We start from the raw sequence: 22,090 nt of genomic DNA on the forward strand, positions 1-22,090 counted from the left end.
AATCGAGTTTCGAAAAAAGTATATCATCAGAGATTCATGGATCAAAACGGAAGGAATTTCTTGAACTTAAACAAGGTTCCATGTCGCACACCGACTATGAACGAAAGTTTGTAAGGCTTAGCCATGACGCCGAGAATGCATTTCTTCGAAGCCGTAATGTGTAAACGTTTCGAGGATGGACTGAATGATGATATAAAGCTGTATGTTGGCATTTTAGAAATCCAAGAATTTATGGTACTTGTCGAGCGAGCTTGCAAAGCCGAGGAGCTCAGTATGGAGAAAAGAAAAGCTGATATGGGAGCAAAGGAGTTTCGTAAGAGGTCTTCGGGGAGGCCCTATCAACAGTCATCGAAGAAATTTAGAGATGATTTGGGCCGATCTAGAGACACTTCGGGTTTTTCTAGACGAGACCGTGATCGACCCCCTGTGAGTGCACGAGTCACTTCGGTCGCCAGTGTTGGAAATGATCATCGAGACAGAACGGAGTGTCAATATTGTGGTAAATGGCATTCGGGGAGTTGTAGATTCCATGACCGCTCCTGTTACAAGTGCGGGTCAGCCGACCACTTTATTAAAGATTGCCCGAGATTGTCTGAACAGAACGTAAATCAGAGTGAGAAACCTGGTGCTACTACTGCTCGGGGTAGACCATCTAGGAATACGGGCAATGCTAGTGGCGGTCAGAGAGGATCTAGAGATGCTACAACCAGATCTAAGGCTCGTGCTCCTGCTAGAGCTTATGCTATACGCGCAAGCGAGGATGCTTCCTCGCCAGATGTTATTACCGGTACTTTTACTCTCTTTGATACTAATGTTATTGCTTTGATTGACCCTGGTTCTACTCATTCCTATATATGTGAAACCTTAGCATCCAGTAAGACTCTACCTATTGAGTCTACTGAGTTTGTAATTCGGGTGTCAAATCCCTTGGGTCGTTATGTGCTTGTCGACAAAGTGTGTAAGAAATGTCCCTTAGAAATCAGAGGTTCTTGCTTTCCGGCCAATTTGATGCTTTTACCGTTTGATGAATTTGATGTTATCCTCGGTATGGATGGGCTAACCGTTCACGATGCAGTTGTGAATTGCAAAAGAAAAACTATCGATTTGAGGTGTGCAAATAATGAGATGATTCGAGTTGAGTCTACTGACTTGAATGGGTCGCCAGCTATAATATCCTCGATGTTAGCTCATAAATATGTGAGAAAGGGGTGTGAAGCGTATCTTGCATACGTACTTGATAATAAAGAGCCAGAAAAGAAACTTGAATCTGTGCCGGTGGTTTGTGAATACCCGGATGTTTTTCCCGAAGAATTACCGGGTTTACCACCTGTTCGGGAGGTAGAGTTTGGTATTGAGCTTGTGCCTGGGACTACGCCGATTTCGATAGCTCCATATCGTATGGCACCAACCGAGTTAAAAGAGTTGAAAGCTCAGTTGCAAGAGTTGACGGATAGAGGTTTCGCTTGACCAAGTTTCTCACCTTGGGGTGCACCAGTATTGTTTGTAAAAAAGAAGGAAACCATGAGGCTGTGCATCGATTATCGTCAGCTGAATAAGGTGACAATAAAGAATAAATATCCGATACCGCGTATTGACGATTTGTTTGATCAACTAAAGGGAGCCTCAGTGTTTTCAAAGATAGATTTGAGATCGAGTTATTATCGATTAATTCGAGATTCGGATATACCCAAACCGCTTTTAAGCGAGATACGGTCACTACGAATTCTTAGTGATGCCGTTTGGGCTCACTAATGCCCCCGCGGTATTTATGGATTTGATGAATCGGATTTTCAGACCGTATTTGGATCAGTTTGTAGTTGTGTTTATCGATGATATTTTGGTCTATTCGAGAAATGAAACCGATCATGCTGAACACCTGGGATTAGTGTTGCAAATTTTACGTGATAAGCAGTTATATGCTAAGTTCAGTAAGTGTGAGTTCTGGTTAAGAGAGGTTAGCTTCTTGGGTCACCTGGTATCTGAATCGGGCATTCGAGTGGATCCCAACAAAATTTCGCCATACTTAATCGGAAGCCTCAGAAATATTCTTGAGGTTCGAGCTTTTGGGACTTGCGGTTACTACCGACGGTTTGTAAAAGGTTTCTCGATGATAGCCACACCAATAACGGCTACTTCAAAAGATGTTGAGTTCGAATGGACGGAAAAATGTCGAAAAGTTTTGATCAACTGAAAACTTATTTGACTGAAGCTCCAATTCTAGTGCAAAATTAATCGGAAAAGAGTTTGTCATCTATAGTGATGCCTCCCTACTTGGGTTGGGTTGCATATTGATGCAAGAAGGTCGAGTTGTGGCCTATGCGTCGAGACAATTAAAGCCACATGAGAAAAATTATCCGACCCATGATCTTGAACTAGCTGCCATTGTGTTCACCTTGAAAATATGGCGACATTACTTATTTGGTGAGAAGTGCCATGTATATTCGGATCACAAAAGTCTCAAATATTTGATGACTCAAAGAGACTTAAATCTGCTACAAAGACGTTGGCTCGAGTTGTTGAAAGATTATGAGCTTGTCATTGACTATCACCCGGGAAAGGCTAATGTGGTTGCGGATGCCTTAAGTCGTAAATCACCTTTTTGCTTTCTGACGATGAATGTACACTTGTCCGTTCTATCCGACAATGTGTTAGTGGCAGAATTAAAGGCCAAACCATTGTTGATCCATCAAATTCGTGAAGCTTAGAAAGTCGATGATGAATTGGTTGCAAAACGGGCTGAATGTGTTTCGAATACGGAATCAGAGTTTCAAATTGATGATGACGATTGTTTGAGGTTCAGAAGTCGTTTGTGTGTTCCAAGAAATTCAGAACTCATTTCGATGATTCTGAACGAAGCTCATTATAGCCGAATGTCAATTCACCCGGGGAGTACGAAAATGTACAACGATCTGAGACGTCAGTTTTGGTGGCATAGTATGAAATGAGACATTTCCGATTTTGTATCGAAGTGTTTAATATGTCAACAAGTGAAAGCGGAACATCAAGTGCCCTGTGTTTACTTCACCGATCATGATACCTGAATGGAAATGGGATTGAGTCACGATGGATTTTGTATCTGGGTTGCCATTGTCGGCAAGTAAGAAAGATGCTATTTGGGTTGTTGTGGATAGACTGACTAAGTCAGCTCATTTTATTCCCGTACGTACGGATTTTTCATTGGATAAACTAGCTGAATTGTATGTTTCTCAGATTGTGAGATTACACGGGGTGCCCATTTCTATTGTGTCGGATAGAGATCCGAGATTCACCTCACGATTTTGGAAAAAATTGCAAGAAGCTTTGGGTACCAAGTTGCATTTTAGCACCTCTTTTCACCCCCAAACCGATGGTCAATCCGAGTGGATAATTCAGATACTCGAGGATATGTTGAGATGCTGCATCCTTGAGTTTAGTGTGGTTCATGGGAACGGTATCTACCTTTGATTGAGTTCGCTTACAACAATAGTTTTCAGTCAAGCATTAAGATGGCGCCTTACGAGGCTTTGTACGGTCGAAAATGCCGTACGCCATTGTTTTGGACCGAGCTCGATGAAAGTAAAATTTTCGGAGTTGATTTGATTAAAGATCTTTGAGCGAAAGTAAAAATAATTCGTGAAAAAGCGAAGGCGACATCGATAGTCAAGTCGTCGCGGATTTGAAACGAAAGAACATTGAGTATCAGGTGGGAGATAAAGTGTTTCTTAAGGTTTCACCTTGGAAAAAATACTCAGATTTGGGCGTAAGGGCAAGTTGAGTCCGAGATTCATTGGGCCGTATGAAATCTCCGAACGAGTTGGTCCAGTTGCATATAGGTTGCTTTTACCCCCTGAACTTGAAAGGATCCACAATGTTTTTCATGTTTCGATGCTTTGACGTTACAGATCTGATCCCTCGCACGTAATAAGTCCCTCCGAGGTTGAAATTCAAACCGATATGAGTTATGAAGAAGAACCAATTCGTATCCTAGCTCGTGAAGTGAGAGAGTTGCGAAACAAAAAGGTTCTTTTAGTAAAAGTGTTATGGCTCAAACACGGGATAGAAGAAGCTACTTGGGAACCCGAGAACTCTATGAAAGAACGATACCAAAACTTATTTACCGGTAAGATTTTTGGGGACGAAAATTTCTTAAGTGGGGGAGAGTTGTGACAGCCCTAAAGTGACCCTAGTCGGAAAGCGGTTTGGGACCGCTAAACCGAAGTCACCAAATTATTGGAATATAATGATTATTGTCTAAAATATGTGAATATGAATGTGTGAAAGTTTTAAGCTTGATTTAGTCAATTGCATGTGAATTTAGCTAATAGGACTTATGTGTGACACTTTTGAAATGTGATAGGTCGATCTATAAGGATCTATTAGTGCATGAGATCAAAAGGGTGGACTTGCATGTCAATTTCCCCTTAATTAGTAAGTGGCCGCCATGACAAGGAGGGTGGACAAAATGTTATGGGTAAAACATGTCATAAACATGTTATGTTAGTGATTTATGTTAGGAAAAATAAAATAAGGAGTATGGGCAATAAAATAATAATGGGAAGGTAAATGATGATGAAAAAAAAGAAAGAAAAAAGCTCTCATGTTGTTCTTGGCGAATAGAAGAAAGAAAAAGAAGAAAAAGAGCTTTGAGGAAATCGGCTATGGTGGTTTGCTAGACTAAGGTATGTTTGATGTTGTTTAATGAGATTCATGCATGTTTTAGTTGTTAGTTTGAGTTCTACCTAGCCCATGGTTTAAATCTTTGCTATGAGATGGAGATGATATTCGCCATGGGTGTTGTCTTCTTGGTTGGTGTTTGATGTTGTGGTGATGAGGCATGAAGATGAGTTAAGTTTCGCTAAGGTGGATTTGTGTTGATGTCACTTGCATGCTAAGTGTGAAGCTTTGTAATGATACATGTGATGGTGTTTGATGACTCTTGGATTTTCTTTTTGGCATTTTGAGTTAGACATTAAGTTCTTTGTGTAACCCATGACCAAAATTGAAATGGTATGGTGTCTTGATGCATTCGCCATGGTAGGAAGTAGATGAGAAATGGTAGTAAGGTGAAGTGCAAAATGTTAGTATTTGATTACTAGTGTATATATGTGTATTAGCGAGTTTTGAACTTGAAACAAAATGATATATAGTCAATACAAGTAACCATACTTGTAGGAAGTATTAAGCATATAATCGGCCTCAACATAGACATGCATATTCGCCACATGAGGTAGATTGGTGTTGCATGTATTCGGTTAGAGGCGAGCATAATGATGAATCTATCTTGACTTAGGTACTCGGCTCAAGGAGAATTTTGTTAAAGTGCTCAGATAATTGATATTAGGTTAATGATGTGTGTATTCGGTAATAAACGTGCACATGAGGAAATGTTAGATTAATTGTATTAAATTGCTCAATGTGATTAAAAATGCGTATGACCATTTTGTATTTGAGCTAAAGGTGGCCATATGACCTATCAAATTCATTGTCATATTCGGCCATAAACTAGCATAATGAGACTTTAATAAGTTAAATTTGTTTGAATTAGCTCAAGAGCTTAGAGGACCAAAGTTGGACAAGGGAAAGGAAAAAGTGATCGAATAGCCATCGAAGTCGTTCGACAACATCCGAGGTAAGTTTTCGAGTAATGAAACTTAGATTATGATTCGATTAGATTATGTTATAAGCAAATCAAAATCATGCCCTTTGTACGTAGCTTTTGAGCTGAAAATGATAATGCTTGATAAGTGACTTGTGTTTGAATTCTAGTTACGAAAGTGAAATATTGATGTGTCATGATTTATTGATATGTGCATGGATATTCGGATTGATATCCGGGCTAAGTCCCGAAGGCATTTGTGCGAGTTACTATAACTGGGCTAAGTCCCGAAGGCATTTGTGCGAGTTACTATATCCGGGCTAAGTCCGAAGGCATTTGTGCGAAGTTACTATAACCGGGCCAAGTCCCAAGGCAATTGTCGAGTTACTATAACCGCTAAGTCCCGAAGGCAATTGTGCGAAGTTACTATAACCGGGCTAAGTCCGAAGGCATTTGAGCGAGAAGCTATATCCGGCTAAACCTCAAGGTACTTGGTTTGGGAATGAGCGATCTTGCTGTAATAATTTCAATTGATACGCTCGTAAAATCCCAACGATAAGGTACGCGTTCAGTATATGCATTGGAGTAGTGATTTCGTTTAAATATTATCCGCTCATCGATTAGTGAGCTGGCCTTTGGGTAAGTTGATCCCTTATGTATGAATATAAGGGTTGGAAATGTGAAGTAGGACTGATTTTTGAGAATATGTGTATATGAAGTTATCCGTTTAGTTATATGAATGCTATACTTCAGTTTGCCTAATTTTATTGCTCAAAACTTACTAAGCATTAAATGCTTACTCCGTTCTTTGAATCTCTATTTTATAGATTTTGGTGCGTCAGCTATCGGACTCGAGATTGTCGAATTCGAAGTCGTCCACACTATCAAAGCCCCTTTGGTACACTTTTGGTTGAACTCTGAAATGGCATGTATAGGACTACCCTTTTTGTTGTAGGTCATGTACCCTTTGGTTTTGTATAAATTTGGATAGCCATGCGAAAATGGCTTATATATATTTTGAGCATAATGTTATAATCATTTTGTATGTATATGGTTATTGAGAGGTGTGGATATGCTTGGCAATGATTGGCCATTGGAATGGTTAATCGTGATCATACTTTGTGCTATATATGCTAACGGGTTGGTTGAATCATGGAAACTATGTAATAGGTAAAGTCTACCTTAAAGGCAGATGCTGACAGCAGCAGTGGTGTGAATATGAAAAAAATCACTCAAAATAGTCGGAATGGAATTAAATAGTGAATAAATTATGTAATCGAACCTTTATGAATCTACTTTCATAAGGAATAAACGAAACGTTCATATGAGTCGTATATTAAGAGATATTTAAGTTTTCGTGGGACAGGGCCAGAGTGATTTCTGGATCCCCTGATCTGACTTTGGAAATTCATTATAAATTAACCAGAGATAATTAGAAGTCATTCCATATATGTATAGATTCCTTTTTTAGTCTAGTTTCATTAGAAATAAACGAAATAAGTATTGAAGCCCTGTACAGGGAGATATATAAGTCGTAATGCATGAAGGTCAGAGCAGTCGAACCCTGAAATAGGGGAGACTTTAACTGATAAACTGTACTAATTGGGCCGACCAAAAATTCTAGAAAAAAATTTATAGATGGATATATGAGCCTAGTCTCAGGGAAAATTTACGAAACTGATTTTTGAGTTTTGTAACTCAAGATATGATCTTTAAGGTGACAGTGACGCAGTTAGCCCGCTAGTCTGGAAATTTTTAAAATGGACTGTAAATAAGTGAATTAAGTCTGTTAACCCCTCGTGTCCGACTCCAGCAACGGTCTCGGGTACGGGGTGTTACAATACCCTACAGGTTTGGCATGGCCTAGCAAATGGCCTGGCACATAGGCGTGTGTGGCCATTTCTAGGGCACACGAGCTAGTCACACGGGCGTCTGCGTTGGCCGTGTGACCCAAGTCAGAGAGTTATACAAGTCAGACACAGGCTGGGGCACGGCCATGTGCTCCCATTTCGAATGTTCGCAAAGCCCATGACACAGGCGTGTCTTTGGCCGTGTGAGACACATGACCGAGCCACATGGGCATGTGTCCCCTGTATTTTGTAAAATTTTCTAAGTTTCCCTGAAATTTCATAAGTTATCGGTTTAGTCCCTAACCACTCTAAATGCATGTTTTGGCCTCGTAGGCTCGTAATAAGGATAATATGAGTGATATGAATGATGATTGCATGATTGCATGATATTGGAATATGTATGTGAAATGTATGTTTTATTGTATAGTAAGTCCGGTAATGCTCCTTAACCCTATTCTGGCATTGAATACAGGTGAGGGGTGTTACAGCTCTATTAAAATAAAAGCTCCCTATCTCGATGGGAATAGTAAAACTTACTAGGTCTTTCAATTTTCAAGGTGCCTGTCTTGAAATAAACACGCTACAGGAAGCATTTAAAAGTAACTTGTTCTCCTACCTTAATTTTCTTACACTAGCCATCATCTCTTTTAAAAACTTAGTGTGTTTTGGAACCTTTTAAATTAACTCAATTAAAGGTAGGTTAACATTTAATGTTTTAAACAGGTTTAGGAAACTTACAAATTCATCCTCATCCTGCTTTTATTTTTTTCTAGTCTTGAAGGGAATGGGATTTCTATCTTTGTTTCCAGTGTGATTACCTCCTCTGATTCTGGCTCATCTTCAGCTTCTAGGGGTACTTCTTGAGGTTCATCATTCTTCTCTACAATTGTCTCCAAAGTACTGGTTTCTAGGCAACTCAGTACTTTGCCTGATCGGAGTGCAATTTCTTTCACATGCTCCTTACCTTCTCTCGTGGATTATCTTCCGTATTGCTAGGAATACCTGTGCCAATTTCTTTTTTGATGTCATCCATCATGCTCATCAATTGGCTCATTTGATCTTCAAGTTTAGTCAATGTTCTTATTGAATTGGTGCACTCAGACTGCACCTGTTTGACTCAGTTCTCATTGACTACATTTCTCCCTCAATTTTGTCCAGTCATTGACCACATGTAGTATGATCATTTGCGTTGACCCTATCCTGGGTTTCTACAAATAAAGAGGTTGGTAATTAGTATTTTTAACTTGATTTGAATTGTTACCTCCTTTTTGGTTTCCTCTACATCTTAGATTTGAGTGATCCCTCCAGCCAAGATTGTATGTATTTTAATAAGGGTTTCCACCCCTATTCCCAATGTAGTTTATATCCTCAGTAGGATTATTGATATAATGGAAGAGTAGCTTATCTCCCCCATGCATAGATGGTGTAGAAGTAGATTTAATATGGTTAAGTTTATCCACTATTTGCTGATAATTATCATCCTCCTAGATAGCTTTGACTATAATAAGTTTTTGGCCATATGTGAAGCGTTCAGTTGGCCACTGACAGAAGTTTAGTGCTATGTTCTCAATGACTTCATACGCATCCTCATACGTTCTATTCATAAGAGATCCTTCTCCTACTACATCTAATCCAGATCATGCATTTGCATATAACCCATTATAAAATACCTACAGTTGCATCCACACAGGAATTTTGTGGTGCGTGCATTTTTTAATCAACATTTTGAACCATTCCCATGCTTTATAGAAACTTTCTATAACACTCCTAACCCGTAACCGTCGCCAGAATAGGTTAAGAGGCATTACTAGACATGTAACTAAATTCAGAATAACTATTTATCTAGAAACATCATAATTCAGTCAATAGCATTCATTCATATCCATTATGTACTTAAAATCAACATATCAAGCTTTAATCATGCATTTGGGACTAAATCGTAACATATTACAAATTTCAGAAACTTAGAAAAATTTTCAACCTTTCAAGTGTCACACGCCCGTGTGAACAGGCCGTGTGTCTCACACGACTAGTAGACACGCCCGTGTCTTGGACCGTGTGAAAATAGGGCATACATACTGACTTGCACCACACGGCCAGAGACACGCTTTTGTGCCTTGGCCATTGTCGAAACTGACTTGGGTCACACGGCCGACCACACGCCCGTGCGCTAGGCCATATGTTATTTAGGGGGTATACTGTCTTATGTCACATGGTCAATCACACGCCCGTCTGTGAACCCGTGTGACACACACGACTAATAGACACGCTCGTGTGTCTAAGCCGTGTCAAACCTGTAGGGTATACTGACATAATTTGTAGGGTACCCCAGGGGACGCACGGCCGTGTAACTTAACTGTGTGTCGCACACGATTGAGACACACGCCCATGTCTCTGCTTGTGTGGACAAAAATAGGCCATTTGCAAAGCCATGTTGCCACCCTATAACACAAGCATTTACAATCATATTTGACCACAATTATGCAACCCAATTGATAACCAAAATAACCATTTCATTATACAATATTTGCCATATCAAAACATAACAAATTCATACCCAAATACCTATCCATCATCATGTATATTCCATTCCTCTATCAAATTCATATCAATACCTTACTTGCATATCTTCATTCAAACATTACCATATCAAAACATACCATCTCTAAGCACATATATGCAATCAAAACATAATACCAAAATAAACCATATCACATGGCTTAACTTATATACAAAATCATTCTCAAATCATGATACCAAAACATAACTACTTCTTTCAAGCTAGCCTATATATGCCATATTTACATAAATTCACAAGTTCAAAATACCAATCAAAAATTGGATAGTGTGACGTGCAACTCCGACCTGTCCGCAACAAAAGAGTAACGAGCCTCTATAAAACATAAAAAAAAAAGAAACAGAATAAGCTTTATAACTTAGTAAGCCCGTATAATTTAGAATTAAATTTACCATTTATACAAAATCAAGCAATTAATAAAAATGCCTACAATTCAATTTAACCATCACCTATTCACACATAGTCATCACATGTTAGTCATTTAACATAAATGTAAACCATCCATTAATACAATACTCTGTATTATTCCAAAATTCACATATCATACATATAACATTAATATCACTTATAACCCGTAACTTATCCGTATAAATAGTATTTAAGCTTGTTGAACCTATTAGAACTTCAAAGGATAGTCGAGTGAACAATGTCAGTAATCCGTCAATTCATCATCATACATGCTCTTTCGAATCATGGTCGGTAAGCTCCTCCCGAGCTGATGAATAGTAAACTCTATTGAGCTGAACAGTAAGCTCTATCGAGCTGAATCAATAAGCTCCAATGAGCTGAAATAGTAAGCTTTTACGAGCTAAATCGATAAGCTCCATTGATGTAATGCCCTCACACCTGAGACCGTCGTCAGAGTCGAGCTTGAGGTGTTACTAAACTTAATTCATTAATTTAACAGCTCAAACAATTTATTTTTAAAATTTCCAGACAAGTGGCCAAGCGCATCACGCCGCTAAAAATTCATATCTCGAGTTCAAACTCAAAATTAAGATCCGTAAATTTTTCTTGAAACTAGACTCATATAACTATTTACTAATTGTTTCTAGAATTTTTGGTCAAGCCAATTAGTACAATTTATTAGTTAAAGTCTCCCCTGTTTTAGGGTTTGACTACTCTGACCCCTATGTATTACGAATTAGATATCTCCTTGTACAGAGTTTTAATGACTATGCCGTTTGTTTTTTATAAAACTAGACTCAATAAAGATTTCATACATGTAAGATAAAACTCCTAATTGTTTTTTTACAATTTATAGTGAATTTTTAAAGTCAGAACAGGGGATACAAAGATCACTCTAACCCTGTTCCACCAAAACTTAAATATATTATAAAATATAACTCATATACCTATTTTGTTCCATACATATGAAAATAGACTCATCAAGCTTCAATTTCATGACTTACTCATCATTTAATTCTATTTCTACTATTTTTAGTGATTTTTCAAGTTTACATCACTGCTGCTGTCAGATTCTGTTTTATGGCAAATTTTACTTTACTATATATTTTCATGGACTAAATAGCATTTTAAACATACATAACATCAAATATGACTTAGGTTGGCCATTCCAATGGCTAATCATTTACAAACTCTTTTCTTTCCAAACCATAGCCATATCATAAGATCATTTACACAAAGTGAGTATTTTTCCATACATGCCATATTCAAAACACGCAAGCCATTTTACCAATTTAGGCCTTCGGATAGTGTGGACGAATCTTTGAACTATCCCGATTCTCAAGCTGGCTTGTCAACAACTACAATGAATTAAAAGAAGGGGTTAAGCATAGATGCTTAGTAAGTTCACATGCAAATAGCAAGTAACAAAATCATGAAATTCCACATAAAACATCATTTGCATAAACAACACCAAGACATTCATGTTTCAATTCATGTTTCATTTGCATAATATCTTTCTACGATTTCATCATACCAAGTTCTCAACCCAAGGATTTAAGCACGTACCTGCCAAATTTTCTCATTCATCACACTTACCAATATGTCACCTTCGTTTTAGGCATTCTTCTCATTCACGTAAGATTCACCTGTTGAACACATCAGAATATAATTCAAATATGCGGATTTCATGAATGTAAGTGCCATACCCGCAGCTAGACAAACTCAATAGCCTGTGGAACTTATGTAGCCAAGCTACCATGTAACCCGCCCATAAGTGAACTCAGACTCAACTCAACGAGCTCGGGCATTCGCATCCATAAGTGAACTCGGACTCAACTCAACGAGTTCGGATGCCTAGTTACATCTCACGAACTCAGACTCAACTCAACGAGTTCGGAATTCAAGTATCCTAGTGACATGTCACTTTTATTCTAATCTATTCCTAAGGTTCAAACGGGCTTTTTCCCCGATCTCACATCTTTGCCGTCTTCCACGGAATATCAGAACCGATACTCGGTGATAGTTCATACTCATCAAGTAATTCACATAATTACATATTATTCAACAATAACCACAAAACATAACAATTCATGATAATAATAAGCATCATATCATATAAACAACATTAAATTGCTCAAAATGACAATTATGTTACTACATTTACACATGAACTTACCTGGATACAAAATATTAGCAATCGAGCCTACTCTTCGTAAACTTTGTTTTTCCCTCGACCGCAACTTGAATCTCATTTTTCTTGATCTATAATGCTAAATTAATCTTATTTAATACATACATTCATCAAAACAGCATTTAATACGAACTTTGGCAAAATTACATTTTTACCTCTAAACTTTTGCATAATTACACTTTTGCCCCTAGGCTCAGGAATTAAACTTCATCCCTTTTTCTTAAGTTTTATGACATGCTGATCATTTTTCCCTTTATGGCAACATCAAATTCACACTCTAACATGTACTTATGACTACTAGGTATTTTTACCGATTAAGCCCTTTTACTCGTTTTCGTTTAAAACCAAGTAGCACAAGTTGTCTAACATAATTTAAAACCTCATATTCTATCATAAAACACCAAAATACACAAATTTCACCTATGGGTATTTTTCCAAATATGAACCCTAGGTTGAATTATTGCTAGCATAAGTTAATTCGAGCTACCGGGATTTCAAAAACATAAAAATCATTAAAAACGGGGCATGAAATCACTTACTATGAAACTTGAAAGTTGAAGAAACCCTAGATATGGGGAGAGGTAAAATTCGGCAGCAACAATATGGAGAAGATGATCATTTTGTGTTATTTTTCCCATTTTATTTCATTTAATGTACAAATGACCAAAATGCCCTTACTACTAAACTTTCCAAAAATTCCATCCATATCCAATTTTTGTCCATAGACTTAGAAATTGGTAAAATTCCTATTTAAGACCTCCTCATTAATATTCCAAAGCAATTTCATACTAAAAACTCCTAGAATGCAAATTTTGCAAATTATTCGATTTAGTCCCTAATTTCAATTTAAGCACTTTAGGCATAGGATTTCATCACGAAATTTTCACACAATCATGAAATCATATCATAAACATCAAAATAATTATAAAATAATTATTTCTATCTCGGATTTTTGGTCACGAAACCACTATTCCTATTAGGCCCTAATTCGGGATATTACAATTGAGCTAAAACAGTAACCTCTTACAAGCTAAATCGGCAAGCTCCATTGTGTTGGAATAGTAAGCTCTTATGAGCTGAATCGGTAAGCTCATACGAGTTGTGGTGAGTCTGCAACAAATGCAGGAGCTCGACCAATACGGTAATTACAGTAACATGTCACTCGTATTCAATGAATTCAAATAGTTCAAACGGGACTCGATAACGAATACAATATATCATTAAGACATTTATATTTCAAGTATTTTAATTATATATATTTGATTCAAAAATTACAAGTATAGAAAAATTCGATTCTAATTATACGAACTTACCTTGTGTTGCTCAGATGAAAACTATCGTCTATTCGCCACCTTTCTTTTTCCCCGATCTAGTTCCAGTATTTGCTTATCTTGATCTATATGATATAAAATTAACTCATTCAAACTTTCATTCAATTCAATTCAGTCTAAAACATTCATTTTGGCTAAATTATAAATTTACCCCTAAACTTTTGACTACATTGCAATTTAGTCCTTAACACATAAAATTGCAAATTCATGCAATTTAATACCAACACATGTCTAGTCAAATTTCCTTATACTACTAGTAGCCCATATCTTTCATTATTTCACACTTTTAACTATCACATTTTACATTTTCACAATTTAATCCCTATTCGACATTTTTATCAAAAATCACTTTATAAAACTTGTAAAACTATCATCAAGCTTCCATAATCTATCATTAGACATCAAGAATTCAAGTATTCAACAATGGCCCTTTTCAAATTTATGAAAAAATTCAAAAATTAACGTGCGGGCTAGCTAGAATACAAAGCAACGATTACAAAAACGTAGAAATCACTAAAAACCGAGCAAAAACCGTACCTAATTGAAGAATCCAAGGTTTCCAAATTTAAAACACTAGGTTAGCTTCTTCTTCCTTCAATATTCGGTGCATGAAGATGAGAATTAAGCTTTAATTTATTTTGTCTTTATTTATTATAACATTATGTAACATTTTACCATATTAACCTTAATTAAAAACCACTAAAATCATGATATTATGCCCATTAATGTCCATTCAATTTAATTGTGGTCTAATTGCAACATAAGGACTTCTAATTTAATAAACCATAGCTATTTAATACTTTTCAACAATAGAGTTTAACTTTTATGCATTATGCGATTTAGTCCTTTTTACCGAATTAAGCATTTAAACGGTAAAATTTCTTAACGAAAATTTCACATAATTAATCTATCATAATGTAAACCTTATTAAAATATAAAATAAATATTTTGACTTCAGATTTGTGGTCCCAAAACCACTGTTCTATTTGACCTAAAAACGGGCTGTTACACTTTCACCCTCCATCTGTCTAAAACAACAATCTCTCTTCTTAGTTGCACTGTTTGCTGATTGGGAAAAACTTCTATAAGAACTTTCCAGTGAGTTCATCCCATGTCATGATAGATCCTAATGCCTGTGAGTCTAACCAAGAAAAAGCATTATCAATTAAGGAGAAAGGGAACAACAGAAGATGAATAGTGTCATCAGTGACCCCGTTATACTTAAAAGTATCACAGAGTTGAATAAACCGTTTTAAATGTTGATTAGGGTCATCTGTCATAGTGCCCCTAAATTACAGATAGTTCTATATCATTTGAATCATAGCTGGTTTTATCTCGAAATTATTAGTTGTAATCGTCAATCTTGTTATACCTTCTTGAACCATATCCAGACATGGTAAGGCATAATCCCTTAAATTTTTTTCATTTTGAGCCATTTGAATGTTTTTAGGAAGCTGTGGTGCAAGTGGGTTTCCTAGGGCGTTATTTTCAGCGTCGTCAAACAATGGATTTTCACATGGTACGTTACCTGCAAGTGGTGGTGGTGGTGGATCTTGCATCTACTACTGTTGTTGTTGTTGTTGATTTCTTCAGATTATTCTCTCTAGGTCTATGGCTGCTACAATAGGTGTGCCCCTAGTGCGAGTCATACACTAAACCTAGAAAGAGGAGATTAGTAACAATAAATGGAATAAAATCATATTTATAACCTACAAATTTCTTAATTATTCCTTTAAAGTGCAAAAATTAAAATTAACCTAGTGATGTTGCCTCCCCAGCAACGGTGCCAACAACTTGACCATCTCCGGACGTACTAACGTCTAGAGTGTGAATACTGCAATAAAAATATAGAAAGACAAGGTGGTATCCATAAGTGTACGGGTCGAGTTATAATATAGTTTTACAACGAAGTAGGTGAGTACTTCGAGGATCGTACCCAAATGAGGCAAGTGCTAGATCAAATTTAGCCTAAAAACTGAAAGATCTAATTAGTATTTTCAATTTAGTTATAGTACGAAGAATATGAAATAAAATATTTTTGGGGTTTTTATAATAAAAGTAATAAAGACAAAATAACATAAAAAGATAAAAATTAAAAGATTAAAAAGGAAGAATAAATCAAATCTGATTATGGGTGATTAGTTGGCTTCGGTAATCTCCATCAATTGTCGTTTCGAGTTTCCTCATCAATCAACTAGTCATACCCTAGTAGGATTTTCTGATCTTCCACTAATATACCGAGTCAGCAAGAACTACTTATCTTCCGACCTCACAGTCTAGACTGGTTAAAGGTTAAGGTGTTCACGGATGGGTAATACCAATTTTGGGTTAACTCCCACCTTGATGACTTCCTGAGATTGTCAGACCTAGGGTTTGTTTCATGTTCTCCCTTTCCCAAATAACTGATCTGTTAAGTAAACTTATAAAATAGTTAACAGATCTTACCTCTACTCGTTAATACCCCATAGACGGATTAGTTCCTTATGATGTTCATAAACAATATATAATCGATGTAAAGAGAAAGCATGCTAATTAAATTGACAAGATAGAGTAAATGAAAGAGCCTGGTTGTATTGAGATTAAGTGCCAAACCACAGAGTTGAATGATTCCATAATTCAGATCTCTTGAAATCGACTTGAACAACTAAATAAAACTAAAACCTAATAATGAAAGAAAATATTAAAACATTCCTGAGCTTTAAAGTTTGATTGTGTAGAACAAAACGCCCTTGCTTCGTGTTTAGTTTCTGTCACAGAGTCAATGTCTCGACACACCAGGACATGTGTTGTGACAGAACAACCAGTATGCTTCTCTACAGCCATCTTCAGGGGTATGTCGTGACACCCTCTGTCTGTGTCGCGACATTGAAGGCAAACGTGAGTTTTCTTTATTCTATTCCCTATGTGGCAACATCGAGTTATCCATGTTGCGACATAATGACCAATATTTGTTTAATGCACCTTCTAATGGTCTTCTGCACACTCATAAAGTACGTTAGCTGACCCTTAGGCCTCATTCGGCCCCTAAGGTCAATAAAAGACTCAAATTGCACATTTTATTGAATATAAATAAAACTATGAAAACTTAACTAGAACATAACGAAAATATTTGTACTCAAGCTCTTTAAATGCGAAAACTAGTTTAATTTGCTACAGCAAATTATGATAGATCACTTGGTATGAAGCTCCATATAGCCAATGGCAGAGAACACCTTTATGCTAGTTAGATTTGAGTAAGAAAAGATGATTGGGCCAGAATTGATTCAAGAAGCTAAAGATGTAGTAAAGCTAATCAGAGGAAGATTAAAAGCAAAATTAGATGTAACGCCCTCGTACCCGAGACCATTGCCGAAGTCGAGCACGAGGTGTTAACAGACTTAATTCATTAATTAAACAACTCAAACAATTTATTTTAGAATTTCTAGACAAGCTGACTAACTGCATCATAGTCGCTAAAAAATACATATCTCGAGTTATGAAACTCGAAATCCAATTTCGTAAATTTTCACTGAAAATAGACCCATATATATAATTACAAAATTTTTTCTAGAATTTTTTGTTGGGCCAATTAGTACAGTTTATTAGTTAAAGTCTCCCCTATTTTAGGGTTCGGCTACTCTGACCCCTGTGTATTATGGATCAGATATATCCCTGTATAGAGTTTCAATGACTATGATGTTTATTTCTCATAAAACTAGACTCAATAAGGATTTCATAAATGTAAGGTACAACTCCTAATTGTTTTTTTACAATTTATGGTGAATTTTTAAATTTAGAATAGGGGATTCAAAAATTGCTCTGACCCTATTTCAGAAAAACGTAAATATTTCATAAAATACAACTCTTTTACATATTTTGTTTCTTCCACATGAAAATAGGTTCATTTAGCTTCAATTCCATATTTTATTCATCATCTAATTCTATCTATACTGTTTTTAGTGATTTTTCAAACTTACGTCACTACTGCTGTGTGATTCTATTTTATAGCCAATTTCACCATTTTATGGATTTCCATAGATTAGTTAGCACATAAAGCATACATGTTATCAAATATAATCTTGATTAGCCACTCCAATAGCTAATCATTCTCAAAAATTTCCATGCCATCCATGAGCTATATCATAAGATTATATAAACAAAAGGATTATAATGCTATACATGCCATATTCCCAAAATATGCAAGCCACCATACCGAGATGGTCCGTTGATAGTGTTAGCGTGCCTCCGACCGTCCTGGTCTCCAAACCGTCTTGTCAAAACTACAAGGAATGGAAGAGAGGGAGTAAGCATAAATGCTTAGTAAGTTCACATACAAATAACAAATAACTTAACAAGGCAATTATACCAACCAACATTAGCATAATATCACCAAAACATGTATCACATTTCTATTCATCATTCATCGTCTTACTACATTATTGTTGTCGTATCAAGTCTCAACCCGAGGGTTAAGTACATACCTGTTCAAAGTGCCCATTCCACAACACTTACCAATACGTCAGTTACATATTGAGTATTCTTCCATTTCACTAGAATTTTACCCGTTGAACATATCGGAATATAACTCGAATACATGGAAAGTTTGCACATAAGTGCCACATATGTAGCCAAGCTACCATGTAACTCGCCCATAAGCGAACCCGGACTCAACTCAATGAGCTCAGGCGTTCGCATCCATAACAACTCAATGAGTTCGGATGCCTAGTTACATTTCACGAACTCGGACTCAACTCAACGAGTTCGGACGTTCGCATCCATAAGTGAACTCGAACTCAACTCAACGAGTTTGGATGCCTAGTTACATCTTACGAACTCGGACTCAACTCAACGAGTTTGGATGCCCAAATATCCGAATCTATTCCTAAAGTTCAACGGGACTTTCCTCGTTCGTACTTCTTTACCATTCTCCTTGGAATACCAATGACGATACTTCGGTCGTCTTTCACATTTTTCACATAATTCATAAAATTTTTGCATGTTGTCCAACAATGATCACAAAGCATAGAATTGCATGATAACAATCATAATATCGTATAAATAGCATTAAATGATTTAAAATAACGATTATATTACAATATTTACATATGAACTTACCTCGATACAAAATGAGAATAGTCAAGCCTATTCCTCGTAAACTTTATTTTTCCCCCGATCTCGACTCGAATCTCTTTTCTCTTGATCTATAATACCAAATTAATTTATTTAATACACACATTCATCAAAACAGCCCCTAATACGAACTTTGGTAAAATTACCATTTTGCCCCTAAACTTTCACATATTTACACTTTTGCCCCAAGGCTCGTAAATTAAACCTCATCCTATTTTCTTATGTTTTATGACATGCTGATCATTTTTCCCTTCTCTAGCAACATCAAATTCACACTCTAACATGTACTTATGAATATTAGGTATTTTTACCGATATGTCATTTTACTCGTTTTTACGAAAAATCACTTAGCAAAAGTTGTTTAACACAATCTCAAACTTCATATTCTACCATAAAACATCAAAATTCATACATATCATCCATGGTAAAATTTTAAATATAAACCCTAGCTCAAAATATTGGTAGAAATAGTTAAACCGAGCTACGAGGATTTCAAAAATGTAAAGAACATTAAAAACGGGCATAGAAATCACTTACAATCAAGGCTTAAAAGTGCTGAAACCCTAGATATGGTGGAGAGCAAAATTTGGCAGCAACTTATGGAGAAGATGATCATTTTTGTGTTATTTTTCCCATTTTATTTCATTTAATATTCAAATGACCAAAATGCCCTTCTTTAATAAACTTTCAAAAATTCCATCCATGTCCAATTTTTGTCCATAAACTTAGAAATTGGTCAAATTGCTATTTAAGACCTCCTAATTAATATTTCAAAGCAATTTCATACTAGAAACTTCTAGAATGCAAATTTTGTAACTTATTCAATTTAGTCCCTAACTTCAAATTAAGCACTTTATGCATAGAATTTCTTCACGAAATTTTCACACAATCATGCAATCATATCATAGACCTCAAAATAATCATAAAATAATTATTTCTATCTCATATTTGTGGTCCCGAAACCACTATTCCGATTAGGCCCTAATTCAGGATATCACATTAGATAGGCAAAAGTCTTGTGTTTATCTGAATCAGGAAGATATTGAATATACTAAGCATGATAAAGTACCCTTAAAAGTCTCTCCATGGAAAAAGATCTTGCGCTTTGGTCACGAGAGTAAGCTAAGTCCTAGGTATATCGAGCCATGCAAGATTATTGAGAGAATTGGACCGGTTGCTTATTGTCTTGCTTTACCGTTAAAATTGCAAAAGATGCATGATATGTTTCATGTACCTATGCTCCGACGATATCATTCTGATCCTTCTAATATTATATCGGTAGGAGCAATTGAATTTTAGTTTGATCTATGATATGAAGAAAAACTGGTAAAGATCTTGGTTTGAAAAGAAAAAGAGTGGAGAAATAAACGTGTGCCATTGATGAAAGTGTTATGGCATAGTCATAGTGTGAAAGAAGCTACTTGAGAACCGAAAGAGACGATGAGGTCCTACTATTCCCACCTCTTTTCATTTAAATTTTAAGAATGAAATTTCTTAAGTGGGAGAATTGTAATGACCCAAAATTCAGTGGTGTCGAAAAATACAGTTTTGGAACCCCATTTCCATAAATATAAAATAAAAATATTTATGAATATAAAAATATATTGAAATTTGGTTAAATAATTTAGTCAAAAAAGTAGTTAATTAAAGCTGAGTGTCTAAATTATAAAAGTTTAATCGCTATAGATTTTTAATTGACAAAAGAGCTTTTATAAGCTTCTATAAGACCCAAAAATTATAGAAAATCTTATTGAGATTAATTAATATCATTAATTGCATATATATAAAGGGTAAATTTAATCATAGTTGCTCTTACAATCGATGTTTACATCCCGTAGCTAGGATCCAATGATTAGGTTGGGTATGATTTGTTAAAAATTTGATGTACTTGTCTAAGGCTTTGGCCTTCTTTTCGAGTAATAAAAGACATAATGACTTGTTTGACCTTCCAACCTTACATAAAAAGTCATTTTAGCCCTCCATTAAAATTTTCACCTTTTTTAGATCTTGAACTTGCATTGTTTGTCAAACCACTCCAAAATGGATAACAAAGTTAACGCCTGCTAAATTTGCTAACGTGACATCCATGTGACAGTCCATGCATATGTCATGATAGCAATTAATTGATTTTTAAAAAATTAAAACATATTAATAAACATTTTTCTATATTTTTAATTTTTAATAATTTCAATTATTTTTAATTTTAAAAATATTTTAATAATTATTTTGAATTTTAAAATTTTAAAAAATAATTAATTGTTAACGTGGCATCCACGTGTATGCCATGTTAATAGACTTTAAATTTTTCATCCATCTTGGAGTGATTTGACAAATAATACAAGTTTAAAAGTTAAAGGCAAAAAATTAAATACAATACTAAAATGACTTTTTTTAATTAAAATTGAGGTCCACGTAATACATTATGTTAAAAAAATACTATGTAAATTAGTGTATCCGTGTTGTGTCTTTGTATCTGTTTTTTTCAATAACATTTACTTAAACATAAATATAATATAATTTATTAAACGCATCAACCTTTAAAAATAAAAATAATCATGTTTTAGTCATTTGAGTCTTATGTCGATTGGTATTAATATTGTTACTAGTGTAGAAAGTCGTTAGTTTTAGAGAGTTGAAGCGTATTAATTATCCTCCTATTTAAGGGTTGAGGATGAGCTATAAGTAGTTTTATGCATTGTATAAAAAGAAAAGATATGACAAAAACTTATAATGAAATTAAAGTTAAAAAATAATCATGTGTCATTAATTGTATTTAAAATGTGATTTTATTATTCAAAAGAATGTTATTTTTATAAAATTATTTTATATTTATTAAAATTATTATGCATATGATGATGAGTCCTAACTTATTAAATAATTTTAAATAATTCAGTAGCCTAAAAATATAATAAACCAACGAGTAGGAGCATTTAAACGGTTAATCAAATTGAACTAGTATTAACTGAATTAACGAACTTTCAAAAAATTAAACTTTCAAATTAAATTAACCAATAATTGAGCTTTCAAAAAATCATTAATCGACCTTTG

Source organism: Gossypium arboreum, chromosome 8 (assembly GCF_025698485.1).
Source record: "Gossypium arboreum isolate Shixiya-1 chromosome 8, ASM2569848v2, whole genome shotgun sequence".
NCBI classification, from domain to species: domain Eukaryota; kingdom Viridiplantae; phylum Streptophyta; class Magnoliopsida; order Malvales; family Malvaceae; genus Gossypium; species Gossypium arboreum.